The 12294-nt window shown below is 40.2% G+C and overlaps 1 protein-coding gene across 5 annotated transcripts in view; it reads left to right on the top strand.

Annotated features, from left to right (window-relative positions):
- The window catches only part of LOC124258113 (tyrosine-protein kinase SRK2-like), a 126706-nt gene that overhangs the window by 63527 nt on the left and 50885 nt on the right, over positions 1 to 12294 (top strand). The window lies entirely within an intron of this gene.

Here is a 12294-nt window from a genome sequence, read left to right as displayed (position 1 = left end):
AAGCATTAAAATGCATTCATAGTAAAACAGCCAAGAAAGAATGATACTGTAAAACAAATTATCAAACAAAGTACTCAGATGAAGACTGCCAGTTCCACTATATTTGATCTACTAATGATATCACCTCTATTATTATCCCCGCAACTCGTTTTGCGGGGGGGTATTAAAATGGACTCCGTCCGTGCGTGCGTGCGTGCGTGCGTCCGTCCGTGCGTGCACATTTGTCTTTTCTGGAGCATAACTCCAAAACCGTTCAATATTTCTTCACCAAACTTGGCACATAGATAGATCTGGTGATCTACTGATGCCTTTTGGTAGTTTTGGATTTCTGAATAAAATATTTTTTTGCGTTTCCATCGCAACAAGTTTGACTTAGACTGAAATTGGTGGTAGTACTCTTTTCCGGAGCAGAACTCTGAAACAGTGCAATATTTCTTCACCAAACTTGGCACATAGATAGATCTGGTGGTCTACTGGTGCCTTTTGGTAGTTTTGGATTTCTGAATAAGATCCTTTTTTCGCGTTTCCATGGCAGCAAGTTTGACTTAGACTGAATTTGGTGGTAGTACTTTTGATGGTTTTGGATTTCTGAATAAAATGTTGTTGTTTTTTTGCGTTTCCATGGCAACAGTTTTGGCTTCAACTGAAGTTGGTGGTAGTGCTCCTTTCTGGAGCAGAGCTTTGAAACTTTTCAGTCCTCTCCTTCCACTTAGCTACATACACGCCAAAACATTTGACATAATCATAACTCGTAGACATATTCATGAAGAGTATTTTGCCATTGCAGGGATATTGATGTCTTTGTCTTCTTGTTGCTCTATCCATGTCGTCTTCTTTAATGGAGTGTATTATAATGGATATTATCTAGTTCATCTTAAAAGGCAAGTTTGATTCCTCCGTACAATCATTATATGTTTACGTCCCATTGGTGTGTGCTTAGAAACAGCATAAAGCTATGACTGTAAGTATACCGTGAGTGAAGACATTATTAAATTGTCTTTTCAGCCTATCCACGAGAAGTTATTTTTTACAGCTTAATCAACTACCCAAGTAGGTTTCCTTTCTCAATAACTGAACTATTGTGTTATCCACTTCCTTTCTTCAGTGAAACCTCAAACGACAGCATACCGAGCCTTTGCCTTTGGGCCATTTTGAAACTCAAGTCAATTCACAGTCCATTCATCTTAGACACAGCTACCAAAACACATGCCATATGTAGATATGACCTTTCAAGGCCGGTCTACGATTGGCTGACTAATCCGCAAAAGCACCTGCCAGGATATATTGTCTTCCTTTGCTGCGGTCTGATTGGTTTAAGTGTCAGAGGTCAATAGGTGTTTTCTCATCCCCTGCCTGTGGTTGGCTGAGGTTGACTCCAGGGTTCTGGTTGAGCGATACCATGACTGCCTAGATGGAAGATAACGTGGGCATGAATGAATTCTAGGTTATAGTAAAGCAGAGGCAGATGGTCTATAAATGTGGGATGAAGCCAGCCATTTAGGCTTTTGTGGGAGCCCTGTTGTTAAGTATTATCGGTTACATCTTGTTGAATAATTTCTGAAATTTGAGATTGTTGGGTACAGTGCTCAGAGTGAATGCAGAACATGTAAATTAGTTTGAAGGTGCAGGAAAATCTTATACATTTCTCAGAACAGTGAGATGGGAAATTCTGATACGTGAAATGAATATTTGCAGAAATGAAGAAATGAGGGCTCTCTTGTGTCAGACATATTTGTGAACAAATAAAGACCTTTCCTGAATCTACAAAAACAAAGGTGGGCATGCTCCATGTCCAGAACACCAGGTCCTTCAATTCATGTTGAGTAATCTTTTGATCAGTATCCGTAATGTTGAATTACGATTGTTGAGAAGGAATTTGAACACAGTCTGAGGTTGAAATCAATTATTGAGTGGACAAGATATAATGGGGCTTTATTGCCAAGATAATTAACTGGATGGTCGTCAGAAATGAGAGAAGGGGTTTGAAGAAGGGCCGAGCCAGTCCTTCTCCCACCCAGCTGCATTCCAGACACCCAACCACATATCATACATCTCGGCCTTGTCGAACGGGTTATGTTTGTACAGTACGATATGGTGAAATACAAGTACTTGACTCCAGCATGATGGCCCTCCCCAGGAGAGGAAGTCCTGATCCACACTTCCCCTTAACCTTTGACCTATTCAACATCAAAAGTCTGGTGGAGGCTGGGTGCTTCTACCCAGCATGCCTTGTGCCGTCTGCTGGTCAGATGGAAGGAGCAGACGGACAGCTGCCATTGATGTTCATGTGGCAGGCTGTGCACATGGTTGTGTATTATCTGGCATGTGCATGCGTTATTGTTTTGTGCAGCAGACCTGCGGGCTAGTCATGCAGGTGTGAAAGCCTCTGCTTTGAGGGTTACCCCACGTGGTTTACCCAATTAGACCCCAGTTTTGTTGCTTGAACAGTTTAAGATTTTTCTGATACATTTTATGGAGTTTGTGTCTTAATGAAAATACAAATGGTTTTGAATTTTTTCAGCTTGATTTCTAATTTTATTGTGAGAATTTAGATGTTTGAATTTTCGTTATTAAAGGGCAATTTGTCAGTGATGTATTGTGCGTGGGAGTCGGTTCAACATATGTCAGTGAAATGCTTTCAAACTGTATCAAAAAGATTTCATTAGAAAAGCCCAATTTGTTGCTTTTGAAATGAAAGTACACATTTGACTTCATTTTGTTTGTGCTTCCCAGTTTGACTGTTATTACAGAAGCGTACATGTGAAGTACATCTGGGTGCTGGGAGTTGACACAGGTGTAGGGGAATTCATTGGATCACTTCAGGGTGGGGTTGGAACATGCTGCAGCTTTTCTGAAAGAAAGTGTCAAAATATCTGACAGGGAAATGTATGCCTTATTTATGCAGGCTGTAGTATTTGTATACAGCAAACACGATTTGCCCTGTTCCGTCCCACGAAGGTGCAAAGTGCATTGACACCTGAAGATTAGTATCACGATTGTGTAATGTCCTCAATGCACAAAATGTTCTCGTTCTAATTTGTTGCTGGGGTTAGTTGAGAAACTGTCAGTATCTTCACACAGTTTCACAATCGTTTTCTTTCTGTAAGTTTTATTAACACTTTTTAAATGACTTATAACTTCCAAGACCAACGGCTTGTCAAGTTAACAGTGAAAGGCCACCTTGATATATCACTCTGGCATGTTCGGTTGGTTAGTTCTCTACCTTGCAAGACAATCCTCATTTCACAGGCAGGATAATTAATATTAACTGCCGATCACGAAGTGAATTGGTACAGTCTGGAAGGCTCCACAGATATCTGGAATATGCTGCAGATGTCTGGGAAAGCTCTGTCAGATGTCTGACATTCGCCAGGCAGCCCCCCACCCCGTACTGCACTGGGTGACTCGCTCACAAGGGCTGCAGCTCCCTGCAGATGGCAGACACATCTGGAGGCCTAGACACAATTTGTTTGACAGTTTGCAGATGATGAGAGACATTTTGAGTGTCTAGTGCTGACAGCCATATGTAAGGAATTCAGCCATAACACTGATTCATGGAATCGGCTCACGCCTGCATGTTCACCAAACTTTGTTTGAAAATGTTACTTCGATTTCATGATCACCGAGATTGCAGAGTCAGTGTTGTATGTGTCGACATCAAACCGTTATTGCATGGCTTTAGTATGTTCTGTTTTCAGATGAAATCATGGGGTGTTTGGGGCACAATTGTTTTCAGAATGTATAGATCTTTTATTAGTTTTAAGGGTGCACGTTTGTGGAAATACTGAAGAGTCTCTGGAATTGAGCTCCAGGGTTTTTGTGCAGTGATATAGATTAGTGGATAAATCCAAGACATTGACCTGTGCTTGTTCTGGTGTTGTGTCTCATTGATAACCGATGTCATCGATCGTTCCTGAGACTGTCTACTCCTTATCTTCCCACCGTTCTGGCCACTGTCCTGGCCACTGTTCTGGCCACCGTCCTGGACACTGTTCTGGACACTGTTCTGGACACTGTCCTGGCCACTGTCCTGGCCACTGTTCTGGACACTGTTCTGGACACTGTTCTGGACACTGTCCTGGACACTGTCCTGGACACTGTTCTGGCCACTGTTCTGGACACTGTTCTGGACACTGTCTGGCCACTGCCACTGTCCTGGCCACTGCTGGCCACTGTCCTAGCCACTGTCCTGGACACCTCATGTACAAGGCTCTGTTCAGGGCTCATCTCAGGCTGCTTCAGAACTGATAATACTGTGAGTTCTATTGATGTCTCCTGTGATAAAGTTGAAACCAGCGTACAACCCATTAACTCTCTGATTGATGGTTCCTCAACAGAACTTTACATTCCACGGTACTGTTCTCACCTTCAAATGAGTTTCTGCTGAAATAATAATTCAGTAAGAATCCGACCCGATGACATTATATTCATTAATAGTCTCTCTGGAATGTCTAATGGCCTTGGTCTCATTGTCCAAAGGTCACAATTTTCAAATCATGTCAAGCAGTTCTCCCAGTGTGGCGTCACAGCCAACATATCTGTGACCAGTAGTCGCATTAATTGCAATTAGGTACCTCAGCGTTTGCCTATTACCACGATGTTCCTGGAAGCTGGGACTGGACGAAGATGCTGATGTAACGTCCATGTGGATGCTGTTACACCTTGGCCATCTGTAAATGCAGTGGAGGTGTTGCATAAGGAGAAGCTGAAGATTCAATAGACGAGATGAGGTGTGACATAATCGACCTCAAGCCATTACAGATCACAGGATGTCCGAATGCTGTAACATGGGGCTGTGGGACTGGTGATAATTGACCGCGGTGGAGGAGGATTAGCGTGATGATGATGTGTGATTAGTGGGCAGTGTATGAATTATTGGTCTGTTTCTCTGACCGGGAAGGCCAAAATGTCCATCACAGGTTCCTGCAGATGAAGATGGCAGGAAGTAGAAAGTTGCGGAGAAGATTCAGTCTTGAGAATCATCCATTTGCAAACTTTTGGGCAAGAGATAGTAGTTCTGCATCTTCACTGAAGAATTTGACTTTATGCAGGCAACAGGTATGGTCCTTTTTACCCAGTAACTGAAATGTTAGACATATGTCTTGGTTCCAGGGTATTCCAAGTGTTTGAAATTACCTTCGAAGTTGAGGGGTTCTTTTCATTAACCATATATCATTTGCTGGTATGGCTCCAGAATTGACAAGCCGGTAGATGAAAGTACTTAAACGCTGAAAACTACGTGAACCGATGTAGGCCTTCCATATTTCTCAGCTCAGTATTTATTTTCCAGCTTCTCTCCCTTAAGTTTATGTCAATAAATACTTTTGGCATCAGCTTGAATAGCTTGTATCATGTTGGATAATATTTGACTGTTGGCGTTGGTTTAGTAATCAATTCTACCATGTTTCTTGATCTGTAAGCAGTGCACCTATGCTTTAGGTTTCTCTAAAGTGATAAACATATAAGATCTCCTGCCGCCCTACTTCCAGGTCTGTTTCTCCCGGAGTCATAAAAATGTTGCACGTTGATGGTCTGGCTGTTGTGATATAGCCTTGACGGAAATTCTTTTCAAAGACATTAAACAAATCCCTCCTCTTATTAACGTAACCTTCTTCAATTTCTTAACAGAAAAAGTAAATTTGGCTATTTGAGGAGTTACCAGACCTTGTCTGGTCTCTGGGGATTATAAACATATTCTTCACAATGCCAAAGAATTTACATGGTGGACATGACTCTGTTACCATCATGGCCGCTCTGTTTCATTGTCCTCTGTTTGCTGGTGATGCTTGATGGATGTGAAGGTCAAGGAGAATAATTAATGTTGTTTCCCTGAGGTCAAGGTCACGACCTTAATTGATAGATATTTGTTATATCAAGGGAGCTGCTGCAATGGCCACTAATGGCCCCTCACAATCTACGCAGAGGTCAGCCAGATTGAACAGATGGGAATTGAGTTACGACAAATAAATCGGTGTACGGGATGAGTGCCCTTTTGTCAGCTAGGATGCAGACCATATCAATATCATCAGACAATGTTTCAATTGAACTCGAGGCACAAATCCTTTGGTGACTTATTTTTAATTATCAAGGGACTATGATGAATGAATACAGCGAAAATTAAATGAAACTGATGAAGGACTTTAGTTAATTCTGTCATGTCTGTTGAATATGGTGCCTGGAAATATGTTTAAAATGTTTTAAACTAGGCTATAAAACACATAATCGTTTGGTTAACGTTCTGAATAATGGGAAGACCAGTAATTAATGGAAAGGAAACAGTGTAAACAACCGTCCAGGGAAAAGCGTAACTTGAGCATGGCTGAACATCTAATGCTTAAAATGTGGATTGATAGTTTGAACGTGAGTGAATGATATTTAATCACCAACCTACATGAAAATACAATTAACAGTTAAAAAATTGAAAATGACTGTTTACGGAGTCCGGTTCTTTTAAAGGCAGTTCTCTTGCCGCATCTGTTAAAGAAGATAATGATGGTAGAGGGACAGCTTTAAATTCCCGTCAGGATATGTCTTATGTAATGTGTGGTTTGACCTGTGCATTCTTGTGCGTTGCCTCGGCACTAACACCCGTGATGATTTAGTTACTGTATATTATTTGTGTGCCTAGCATGCTGATTTTGTGTTCGGAGTTAATGAACTGGTACAGTAGGCAGGAGGGATGTTAATTGTAGAGGGAGGTGAATTTGGCTTTCAGCAGCTTTCAACGTCTATTTAACTTGCAAATGTACATTTAAATGAGTTGTCAGGATAATAGCTGATGAAACGATGATGCATTAAGGCTGTATTTGCTTATGATTCGATGAACAGAATGATAAGTTTCCAAGCCTCCTTTTGACTTTGACTTGCTCAGGTTAAGCTTGGCTGTGGGTTCTCAACCCCCCAGGCCTCGGTTGGCAAATTGATCGTAGCACAACACTGTCGTAAGTTTATGTGAAGGTATGATACTTTAATCACTTTCTTTTACTACGATCACCAAGTGGAATGGGCCTCAGGTCTCCAATGCTCAAAGTGTTGTATTGTTACCAACACTTTGGTGTGTCCTACAGACCCTGAAACACATCTGGGGCGGTGGTGTAACCTAGTGGTTAAAGCGTTGGCTCGTCACGCCGAAGACCCGGGTTCAAATCCCCACATGGGTACAATGTGTGAAGCCCATTTCTGGTGTCCCCCGCCGTGATGTTGCTGGAATATTGCTAAAAGCGGCGTAAAACCAAACTCAGTTAGTCAGTGAAACACATCTATCCAAGAAAGCCCATGCAAGTCTAGAATATATGGCAAGTCTAGATTTCCACAGTTTCAGGTTCTGTACAAATCTGCAGAATACACAAATGAAGAAAGTCTCTTGGCTCCTTTTCACTATATTTTATGATTTTAATTTAAGAACCATTTTTCTGTAAGATATATTCATTTCAGAGACTAGATGTAAGTCTACCAACTCTTGTACCCATGAAGATCTGGGCTAGAATTTGTCTTCAGTAACTCAAGATTGTTGTAGAATGGAACTGATGGAATCTGGTTGTCAAGCTTGCTGACTTTGTTGATGTATGCCATGGTGTACCAGTTGCGTAGATTGATGCTCATGATGTTAATCACTGGATTGTCTGGTCCAGACTGCTATCATTTTTTTGTACTAAAGTGAACAAACAAAATGTAAACACTTTGTGAATCCAGACGTTGTTCAACCTGACATACCAGGCTGGTTAATCTGCGATCATCTTAATGATTCCTTGTAGAAATCAACATATCAGCAAATGATCAGAAAAAGAATTGTGCCATTCAAGTGACTTGTCTTTGGTTTACTACTTTGAATTCTTTAGCTATGTGACCCGTGAAGATCCGGGGTAGAATAGGTCTTCAGCAACCTATTCTTGTCATAAAAGGCGACTATACTTGTCGTAAAAGGCGACTAACGGGATCGGGTGGTCAGGCTCGCTGACTTGGTTGACACATGTCATCGGTTCCCAATTGCGCAGATCGATGCTCATGCTGTTGATCACTGGATTGTCTGGTCCAGACTCGATTATTTACAGACCGCCGCCATATAGCTGGAATATTGCTGAGTGCGGCGTAAAACTAAACTCACTCACTCACTCACTCTTTAGCTATGTGGAAGTTTCTTGTAAGCATTATTTCCAGTTCCTCTTCACTTTAAGAAGTTTAATACATGGCTTTGCTGTCAAGGCAGACATGTATTAATTTTTGGTAGTACAATCAAAATTAAACATCATTGACCAAAGAGGAGGTAATCCTGTTCAGGCATGCCTGCGTATTACCTGTTCTGATCAGCACATTTCTGTACAGGATTCCCCCTTGACTAAATGATGGAGTGATATGAGCATTTGACTTAGATTGTTTACCAATCACAAAAAGGGTTGAGTTTCATCCAGAAGCTCTGACAATGCCAGTAATGGAGGAGCTATTCCCTCCTGCCGTATCATTTCACGGCCAACAGATATAAATTCCAGCTCATTCTGCCTGAAATCCCATGATGCAGTTCTGCTCTGGCTGGCTCTTCGTTGAAAATAGATTTGAATGGGATTCCCTTGAAGTGACAGAATTTTGACTTGAGCACATGTTGTTTTTAATTACACACTTGAATGGAAATGTTAGAATAGGGTGCGTATTCTAAAGAACCAAAACTGTTCTAAACCTTAATCATATGTTTTGTTTTTAATTACCACACTTGAATGGAAACATTGTACATTTGTGACAAAAGGATATGCCTTCCTTGCTGTATTTTAACTCTGTCGCCAGAGCGATTTTCAGTTAGTTGTATAGAAATGTGTAGCACCGCGCTCATCATTTTGATGATTTCGACATCAACGACGACATGCCGAATCGCTGCTTTGTCGCCAATTGCTCCTAGGGGTCGGGCGATGGTGTCCCCATGCTCAGATTTCCACAGGACCCCGCGAGTTCGTAAGCTAAATGGGTTTAGTTTAGAGTGCGAAGCGAAGCGTAGTGGAAGCCTGAAACGATATCTTACTTGTGTTTCAGATCGCTTCACGGAAGTTAAAGAATCAAAACTACTTTACTAGATTTTCTATGACACAACTTGTAACATAACGATTTCTGCCTCGGAAGTGAGGTTGTGGTCGAAGTAACAATAATATTGTAAGTAGTATTATATTGACTCACCTCGCTGCCACGAGAGAAATTGTTATGTTATATCGCACGTCATGCAAAATCATATTGGTTATCAATCAAATACATATTTTACTATCAGTAGAAAGTAGTTTTGATTTTGTAGACTTCGGTGAAAACAAACCTAAATACCATTTATCCTCAGACTGGCGGATGTTCCCGACAGGGCGCCGCCATTTTAAAAATAAAAAATCTGTTAGAATTAATGAGATTATAGTTTGTTTTCACTAAGTTAGAAAATCAAGACTACTTTCTACTCATGAAGTTAAATATGTATTTGAATCATAACCAAACGGATTTTGCATGACACAACTTATAACATAACGATTTCTTCCACGGAAGCCAGGTGGGGGTCGAAGTCACAATACTGCCCGAAAAATTTCTTTGCTACATTCCCATGGTTAATGTCCACTCACCAGTATGTAGATACTAGTCAATGTGCGCCTTTATATTTGGTCTTATAATCCTAATTAGTTTATTATCACACTTGTATGCATTTTGAAACTAAATAAAAAGCAGACGATCTGCTGATACTTATAGTGAATTTATAACAGAACTGTAATATCTAGACATTTTATAGTTTGCCAATGTGAATCATAATTCGCACATTAATTCTAGTGCATGTTGTCTGTCTCATTACACTTCACGGCGAAAACAATGATTCTGTTGAATGCTACTGAACAAAATGAATAAAACAAAATGCAAATATTAAAATTAAAACAGATTAAAAGTTATAGGAACAATATCAGGCCATTACCTTGTTCGAGGAATGTATCCATCAATATCCACAAAACTGTTCCAAATGATGTGTCTTTTAACAGTTTAATATACGTAAAAAGTGATAAATCTTTTCAGGTATTGGTGTATAGTCTCATTGGTCACCCAAGATAGCACACCTGGCAACTAAAAACAGTAATTTAATTAGCCAATAATGGGCAATCAATCAATGTATTGCCGGGTTAATCCTTTGAAAGAAGGACGCTTGTTTTACGCAGACACCGCATTAATTTACAGAGTGTATTCAGTATAGATTAGTAAATCTACATACATAAACACTACCTTTGACAATTCCTACGGTGTAAGATAAAAGTAATTAATCAATCGTGGTTATCGGTTAATCCTTTGATCGATGTTTATAATGTTGAATATTTACTCCAGACACAAGAAATGCCAAATGGGAACCTTTGTCGGTAATCTAAGTGTGTTACCACTAATTATACCTGTTATAAATTCATTAACTGACCATCAAGTGAATGATGACAAATAACATGTGTAGGTTTATACCACCTAACACGGGTTACAAATAAGGGAGTATTAATTGCTGTATTGCATGTGAAAACTTATGGGCCTATTAATTGTTTTGAGAATACAAAACAGATTTTACATGACATGATTAAATATCGAGGTAAAAAGCACAGAAATGGGATCAATTTGGATCAGTCATTATACAAATAGGGCCTAACGACACCAATCGATTTTGACAGAATCGTTTATGAAAACGAAGTTGTAACTCGAAACTAAGGCAAAGCAGGAGACAAAATTAAATGACAGTAGATTGTGAGAACATATAGCTTTCATTTTCCACAACAATTGTCACGATTTCAGGTTTATACAAGCCTGTAAACAAGATAATTTAACCCCTAAAATGTAGATGAATTCTGCATCGGCCCTCAAAGCTATTCCTCATATGACGTCCACAGGGCCACCTCTGATTGGTTGAAATTTCGCTCGCTGGGTGAGAAATTGTGCACTGTTGTCAAAAGGTCGATTTAAGTCAATTAAAGGTCGAAATGAGTAGTTTTAATGACGGGTTTCATTTATAACGATGCCAGTTAGTGATTTATGTATTTGTACCCCCTAGGGTTTATGTGACCTTTAAGTGTTTTTGTTCATTAATAATTTAGGTAAGAATGTAATTTGACATACATGAACTGAGATGGCCCCTAAATCTTTCCCACAAATATTAATGAGAAATAGGACAAGTCAAGACATCCAATCAGACTGTGTTGAAATACATATTCATCTGTCGGGTAATATGATGAAGTTGATTAATGGCTGCTCCTGTTCGGCTAAGGATAAACATTTATCAAAGAGAATTAAATGAGAACGTAATTCGTAAATTATCTAAATGGAATGCTTCACTGGGTATAGGATGGATATTTCTATGGAATGAAATCATTTCTACATTTCAGAGATTGTTGGCTACAGGGGTGAAAACAAGGTCAAATTGTGAACACGATGCGATGAAATTTTTATAACGCCATTTTATGAATATGTGTAAGCATCTCGAACATTGGTCCGACTTTTTGGTTTGAATGTAACACCTATAACATGTAACAGCGTTAATTGATCAAGTAAATCGTAAATGCACCCAATAAGGTTTGTCAAATATTTTTGCATGTGCGACACAGACCCGGAATATTTCGAGCAGATGATAAGAATGTGAACCCTCCTTAGCTGTTGCACAGAGTGAGTGAGTGAGTGAGTTTAGTTTTACGCCGCACTCAGCAATATTCCAGCTATATGGCGGCGGTCTGTAAATAATCGAGTCTGGACCAGACAATCCAGTGATCAACAGCATGAGCATCGATCTGCGCAATTGGGAACCGATGACATGTGTCAACCAAGTCAGCGAAACTGACCACCCGATCCCGTTAGTCGCCTCTTACGACAAGATAGTCGCCTTTTTATGGCAAGCACATGGGTTGCTGAAGACCTATTCTACCCCGGATCTTCACGGGTCCTGTTGCACAGAGGTGTCAATGGCTATCACCACAGTCAATGGTGCATTACAGTTGGGCTGTTTTGATGACGTCTCATGGCCGACCGAACCTATTCAACATCAAAATAAGGATTTTATTCCCCATTTATTCACTATATATGAAATATTTTGACATATTCGACCAACCAAGTCCATTACGCCTCTGCAAAAGTTCGGAAATCAGTTTTCGTCATTTCTTTGATGTTTTTGACTTCGTGTGGCTACCACATGGGAACTTGTGTAGCCATTTTGTTTTGTTGAGATTTCGTTTAAATTGGTCCACCCTTTGAACTCAGTTGGGTTTGTTTACAAGACTCAACGAGTCAGAGGCCCATGGGATGAGAACAGGGTTTGTGTTTATTTGTTTA

This window comes from Haliotis rubra, unplaced genomic scaffold, assembly GCF_003918875.1.
Source record: "Haliotis rubra isolate DU_JTF1 unplaced genomic scaffold, ASM391887v1 Scf683, whole genome shotgun sequence".
Taxonomy (NCBI): domain Eukaryota; kingdom Metazoa; phylum Mollusca; class Gastropoda; order Lepetellida; family Haliotidae; genus Haliotis; species Haliotis rubra.
This window is presented reverse-complemented; position numbering and strand designations above follow the sequence as displayed.